The sequence below is a fragment of the Dioscorea cayenensis genome, chromosome 9 (assembly GCF_009730915.1).
Source record: "Dioscorea cayenensis subsp. rotundata cultivar TDr96_F1 chromosome 9, TDr96_F1_v2_PseudoChromosome.rev07_lg8_w22 25.fasta, whole genome shotgun sequence".
Classification (NCBI taxonomy): Eukaryota; Viridiplantae; Streptophyta; class Magnoliopsida; order Dioscoreales; family Dioscoreaceae; genus Dioscorea; species Dioscorea cayenensis.
In genome coordinates, this window is record NC_052479.1 from 17,752,282 (window position 1) to 17,759,416 (window position 7,135).

General features: G+C 45.1%; 1 pseudogene; it reads left to right on the forward strand.

Annotated features, from left to right (window-relative positions):
* Window positions 1-6,469: 6,469 nt before the first annotated feature.
* Window positions 6,470-6,570, forward strand: LOC120269864 (annotated as a pseudogene).
* The last annotated feature ends 565 nt before the right edge of the window (window positions 6,571-7,135 follow it).

The following is a 7,135-nucleotide window of genomic DNA, read 5'->3' on the forward strand; positions in this document are numbered from 1 at the left end:
CATGTGGAATTTCCACACGGGCGTGTATAATTTCCACATGCCCGTGTGGATTCTCTGAATTCCTATTTTCTCGGCCGGCTGTGAACAGTATTGCTACATTACTTCTGCTATAGTGTTCTGCTACAGTAGCTGTCCTAAAATACTTCCCGAGTCCATACTTTCATCGAGGTGACGCAAACGGGCACACGTTCATGTCATGGATCGCTTTGCTTCTTTAATGACGGACAAGTTGGTGAAGATCTTGTTCTATGTGCATAAGTCGGAATGCTTAAGTATGACTGCCTTATGCCCCTCCAAATATTTGTGCTAACTCAAATACGAGGAGGTTAGCACACACTCTAGCATCTCGCATCCGACCTATGTCTTCGCGTTTGAACCTTAGCAAGATTTCCTCCAAAATCGGTGCATTATGATCCACATTGGCTTCTTTCCTTCGTACTCAGCCTCACAACCCTATCTACATGAAAGTAACATAGAAACACACATATTAATGAAAAAACCCAAGAAACGTAATGCTCAACATAAGAAAAGAATGCTTCGCATTCATATCACACAAGCACTTATCAAACTCCCCCACACTTAAGCTTTTGCTTGTCCTCAAGCAAAAATAAAACATTCTGTGCATAGATGAAGGAAATATTGGAAGTGCTTGGCCTAAGGCTCACCAAAGTGTACAGAGAAAGCATTCTACAAGTAAGGGAAATTTCAACATTAAATACAACAAATCAAAGCTCTAGCTAAAAACATGAATCAAAAAGGACAACAAACCCGAAATCGTGTACGTGTGTGAACTCACTCAAAACAACCCAAGGTATACTCCTCAAAGTTCTAAGTACAAGGGACTTATTTATCTACAAAAGTGACAACAATTTCAATGATGGTAGTAGCTTCACACATCCTCTAAGGTAGCCCTTTACAAAGCGGCCGCTTAGGTGGCTTTCACACTTTCGAGGTGGTAGCTCTTTCTACGGAGTGGTAGCTTTCACTCATTCTATGAGATAGCTCTTTCTCTCATTAGGGCATAGCTAGTATTCAACTTATGAGAGTAGCTTCATACTTCATAGGTGGTAGCTCTTTCTACCCAACAAGCACAAATAAACAATAAAACTATTTTGTTCTTTCTTTTCATTTTTTATTTTTTTCCCAGAATTTAACATAAGAAACAACTATAACTAGTCCCTTTAACATCAAACTTGAGTTTCCAAAAGAGTCTAATAAGTGAGTAGTGTAACAAGTATAAATCGGGTAAAAATTCCTAGACATTCAAGCAAAACTATAGCATGAAAATATTCAATGTTAAAAATTCTCCTAAACTCAAGAACAATAGAAAAGATGTGTGTACTATGAAACTCCCCCCCACACTTAAGTTGTATATTGTCCTCAATGTACATATGCAAGCTCACTCAAAATATATATTAATGAAGAATAGATGTGGGAGAAGCAATCAAAACAATACTCCCCTGACTCCTAGTGTCGTGTTTGATGGAGCTAAGTCCTTGGGAGTAATGTTCCGACGGGTTGTGAAGCACACACGGTCAAGTGCCGAAGCACCTTGGCCGTGCCCATGACAAAGTCTCAATTCCGAAGATGACAAGACCATCTGCACGCATACACGAGGAGGTTCAGTGAAGCTCAATAAAAAAAAAATAACTCGAGTCTATATAAAAGATAGACAATGAATACAACTCGAGATGCAAAATGAAAATAAACTCAGAAGGAGAATCCTTTCTGAGTGAACAAGTCTAAAATAAAATGTAAAATAAAGAAAATGCAGAAAAAAAAGAAAGTCAAATGTCGGTGTTACGCTCCGTCGGCTCCTCTGCTGCTGCTGCTGGTGGAGAAGCACATGGTGGATCCTGTGGTGCTAGAATAGGTGATGGGGATGCTGGAGGTGACGAGGGAGCCTAAGGAGTCCGTGGACGCAAGACAAATGATGAGGCAACGTCTCGCTCTAAGATCTGCTGTAATATGTTGAAACATGCCATGAACTCTGTGTACTGAGTGACCTGCGTAGCCCTAATCTCGGCAATCTCTGCTCGAGCCTAAGCCACCTCTGTCCATATCACTCCCACCGCACTCTCGAGCCTCTCGAAGCGATCATGGGCTCGAGATGGTGAAAACATACGTACGGGGGGAGCGTCCTCTACCACCGAAGGTGCCTCGGTCTCCATCGGTGCTGGCTGAGGCTCGAGGGCAGGCTGGGAAGCCTCAGCATGATCACCCTCATCCTCAGCTATCTCTGGAGCTGGTAGTACCAAAGTATAAACCCCTGTCCGAACTCTGCGGACCATGCCCATCAATCTCAAGGTCTCTAAACTCAGGGGGGTAGGTATACTCGTCTTCTCAACCCCACGAATCGAAGCCAAGAGACCCATGCTCAAAACTAATCTCATATTGTAGGGGCCCGAGAAGATCGCTCCCAGTCTAGCATAATGCCCCTGATGTCTGATGTACTCTGCCATGATGTGTCCTAAGTGAATCGGTACGCGTTGCACCATCGAGTACAAGTATAGAAGCTCCTGCCGGCTCAGAACACCAGTGCTATCACCACGGCCATTCACCAACCTACTCATGATGGCATGTAAATATCTGTATGCAGGTCGGGAAAGGCACGTAGCCTTGGACACCCCCGGCTCGTACTGACCCTGACCACATAGTACTCTGTAAGCTCTCTGCGGGGTCAAGGCTCCAGGGTAATCAGTCGGTAACTGAGTAAACTCCTCAGTGTCTGTGAATGCCTCCTCATACAAGCCAAGCAGAACTGAAAACTGAGTGATGCTCAAGCTATGGTGGTGTCCAAGGGCTCTAAACTGAATGGTGTCCAAACTGTCGAATCTCGCGTAAGACCTCTCAAACTCGAATGATGATAGCACCTCCAGTGCCAATTCTTGGATGGCTGGCTCTCTAATCATCAATAACTGCCTCCAACCACCTGCTAAAATCGAGATGCTCGACCTCATCAGCGAGCTCACCTCCCTGCTGTAGATCTCTCAGTATACTCATGTGCAGGAATCTAGTCTGTCCGAACCGGAGTCTCGACAGGTGCTCATAGTGAACCTGATCCTCTAGGATCGCGAAAACTCATGCCCTCAGGCTCAGGGGATGACTCACACGGCCTCTTATCAGCTTGCTTCTTTGACTGAGGTGCCATAATCTGTAAAATTTGAAACGAGATCGAACAAACAAGTTGATAAACTAACACTGCAGAAATCCACACGGTCGTATGGAATTTCCACACGCCCGTGTGGATCTACGGCCGTGAAAGCCGTACGGCCACGCCTTACAACTCCAAAAATACACCGTGAGATTACTTCTACTTCATTCTAAAACACAAATAATCTTTCAAATTGAAGAGACGAAGCATTTTTCACTAAATTAATCGATGGAAACCATGAATTGGCAAAGAAAATGATAAATAGGGCTTACCGACGAGATGGGATGAGAAAATTAAGAACCGGCCGGAAAACCTCGTAAAAAATCCTACCAAATCGGCGCTATGAAGTCGGAGAATGATGTGAGAATGTTTTCAGTCGAATAGAGGACGTGAAGAAGGAGAGAAACTAGTCTTCTTTAAAAAGAACTCGCGCCCCTTGGCGTTCTGTGCATCCATACGGGCGTTTGGAAATTTCCCACGCCAGTGCGCCTCATTACAAGAGAGCCATAGGGGCGTACACACGCCCCTGTGAGCACTCGGGAAAACACTCCTTCGACTCTGACTGCTCTCGCACGGGCGTGCAGAAAATACCCACACTCGTGCGCCTGACCCACAGGGGCAGCCGCACGCCCCTGTGGCTTCCCTGAACATCCGAGAAAATTGCCAAGTGTTCTACACGCCCATGCGGAAATTCCCAATGGGCATGGTCATTAACATGCCCAACTCACAGGGGCAGCCACACGCCCATGTGTCTTCTCGGGATGGGAGAGAACTCCTCTGCAGAATTTTCGCACGGGCATGTGGAAATTACCCACACCCGTGTGGTTCGCAAGGTCGCCTACAGGGGCGAGTCCACGCCCCTGTGTGCTCTCGGGATAATTCGCCCAACTCTGCAAGAATTCACACGCCCGTGCGGAAATTAGCCACGGGCGTGGGACATTCGCATGGTCATTCACAGGGGCAGCTACACTCCACTGTGCCTTCTCTGGATGAGCTCACAATACATATACACGGGCGTGTGGAAATTCCACACGCCCGTGCATTTTCACTGGATGCCTTAGAAAAACCTGCAGGCTCTGCAGAAAATCTCTGAACATGTTCACACACTAAGAGCCTGCCCTATTATGCCAATTTCACCAGTAAAAAACATGAAATATAGCTCAAACGACCAAACTTTGCCAATTCCACATGAAAACACACGATGACTTTAAGAACCCACAATAAAATCGCAGCACAAGCATCTAAAAATCAAGACACCAACACTTAACAATTTATTCATGCAAACAAACTAAACTAGAAGATAAGAAAAAAGTAAACACTTGGGTTGCCTCCCAAGAAGTGCTTGTTTAATGTCACTAAGCTTGACGTACCTTGTCTTACCTCACGGGGTTCATGAATGGAAGTTTCCGCTACCCATGGCTTGAAAGCATGATGTGCAAAGTCTCTTGAGGGTAGAAGGTGAATTATCGGGCTTCGGACCACCTAACAATGTTTCATCCAACTTCTTCTGTTCACCTACGTCTCCAACAACCTTGGAGTGTTTCTGATGGCGTCTCCTAGCCCTCTTCATTTTTCGGAGCACCTTCTTCAAGATCCCCGGGGTAGATGGTACTTCTTCCGTCGAACCAAGCATCATTACTTCTTCATAATCCTCCTCTTGGTTGAACAAACCCTCGTATGGGTCTGGATTGAACATTTCTCGCATGTATTCATCAACAATCTCACTAGTAGTGTCTAGAAAGTATAAAGTATCATCGAAATCAAGAGAATGCCGCATGGCTTCAGCAAGGCGGTATGTGAGCTTGTCATCTCCAACCCTCAAAGTTAGCTCTCCGTCGTCCATGTCAATCAATGCCTTGAAGTCCGCAAGAACGGTCTCCCAAGTATCAAAAGGTACATCCGCATCCTCATCGACGCCTAGCACTACAAAGTCAACCGGAAAAATGTACTTGTCCACCTTGACAAGCACTGTCTTCAATGATGCCTCTCGGATGTCGCACTCGCTCGGGTCCGCTAGTTGCAAAGTCATCCGAGTAGGCCTAGGCTCACCCAAGCCTAGCTTTTGAAAGGTGGATGGCATAACATTGATATCGGCCCCCCGAGTCCGCCAATGCCATTTCCGCACCTAGATTGCCAATATTACACGGAATGATGAAGCTTCTCTGTCTTTCTTCTTGTTCGGCATGTTCTTTTGCAATACCACCGAGTATGAAGCATCTAAAACCACTGAAGCACTTTTCTCCAACTTGCTCTTATTAGTCAATAAATCTTTCTAGAACTTCACATACTTAGGCATTTGGGCAAATGCCTCAATAAAAGGAATATTGATGTGGAGTTGCTTGAACAAACTCAGGAACTTCTTGTACTGTTCATCCCCTTGGTTATTTTTCAATCTAGAGGGATAAGGGATTCTTGGCTTGAAAGGTGCGGGTGCCACCTCTTTCTCTTTGCTTGTTCCTTTTTCTACCTCTATAATCGTGGGTGCATGTTCTTTTGGCTTCTCACTTGGAAGCCTACCTTCAACCTCACGACTACTTCTCAAAGTGATCGCCTTCACGTGCTCCATAGGGTTGGTTTCTGTATTGCTCAGCAAACTTCCATGTGGCATTTTAGAGATAGACTTCGCAATTTGCCCCACCTGATTTTCAAGGTTATTCAAAGAGGTGGTGTGGTTGCGAAGTGTAGCCTCGACTGATTCAAACCTTGTATTTGAAAATTGCACAAATCGAGTCAAGTGCTTCTCTAAGTCAGTCATTTTGGTTTCCAGACCTGAGACTCTGTTTTCCACCTGAGGGGCTTGTTGTTGTTGTTGGAAACCTGGTGGCCCTATGGCCTTTTGTGGACCCTGATTACTCCATGAGAAATTGGGATGATTCTTCCAACTAGAATTGTAGGTATTGCTATAAGGGTTTCTTTTGAGGTCTCATGCCATTACCTACAAAATCAACGCTTCTCCACCGAAGAAACATCACCGATAGAGATCGGGCAATTGAGGGAGCATGTCCTCCACCACACTCGAGCAATTAGTCACGTCACCGCCACTCTATTTGAAGTTAGAAGATCTAATTTCACTCAAATTTTCCACTTGAGCCGCAAATGAAGTTACCGTGATCTATTTTCATGGAGACCGGCCACCTTTTTTCTTCTCCCTAGCATTCCTTTGTAGTCGTTCAGCCCCATTTCTCTCAATTAATTGATGGCCTCATCTGGGTCTTGCATACCTACAGGTATCTGGCCGCCACATCCAATATTTGCCTTTGTACTCGGATTCAAACCGTGTAAAAGGTCTGAACAATCATCCACTACGGAAACTGCAGGTTATGGCACTTTCTCAACAGTTCCTTGAACGTTTCCCATGTCTCAAATAGAGACTCAAATTCCAACTGAACAAAGGATGAGATCCCATTCCTAAGCTTTTTGCGCATTTTTCTGGGAGGGAAATAACGGGCAAGAAAAAGCTTCTACCATTTCCTCCCACGTGGTAATCGATGCTCGGGTAATGAGTGTAGCCACCGCTTCGCCTCCCCTTTAGGGAAAATGAGAAGGCTATCAACTTGATTGCATCATCCGTCACTCCATTTATCTTCAAAGATATCACACACCTCGAGAAAAACTCTCTATATGATCGTTGATCCACATCGCCAAACCGCTGAACCGTGTGGATTGCCGCAACATGTGGATGAATGCCGATTCAACTCGAAAGTTCGAGACAGTAATCGGTGGTCGTATAATGCTCGATTGTGTCGACCAATACTGAAAGATCCGCATAATCGTATAATGTCCACTGTTGCTCGTTCTGCTTTCGCCATGTTTTCGATCCTTCCACTTCCAAATCAACTAAATTAGACTGTTTTGCAGACATGCTCTTTCCCTTTTCTTCTAAGTGCTCAAGCTCGTAATCTCCTTCAATCAATATTGAGGAATTCCCTCGGTCATAACCTCGAGCTGCACCCAAAAAGAAAGAAAAAAGAAATCGTAACG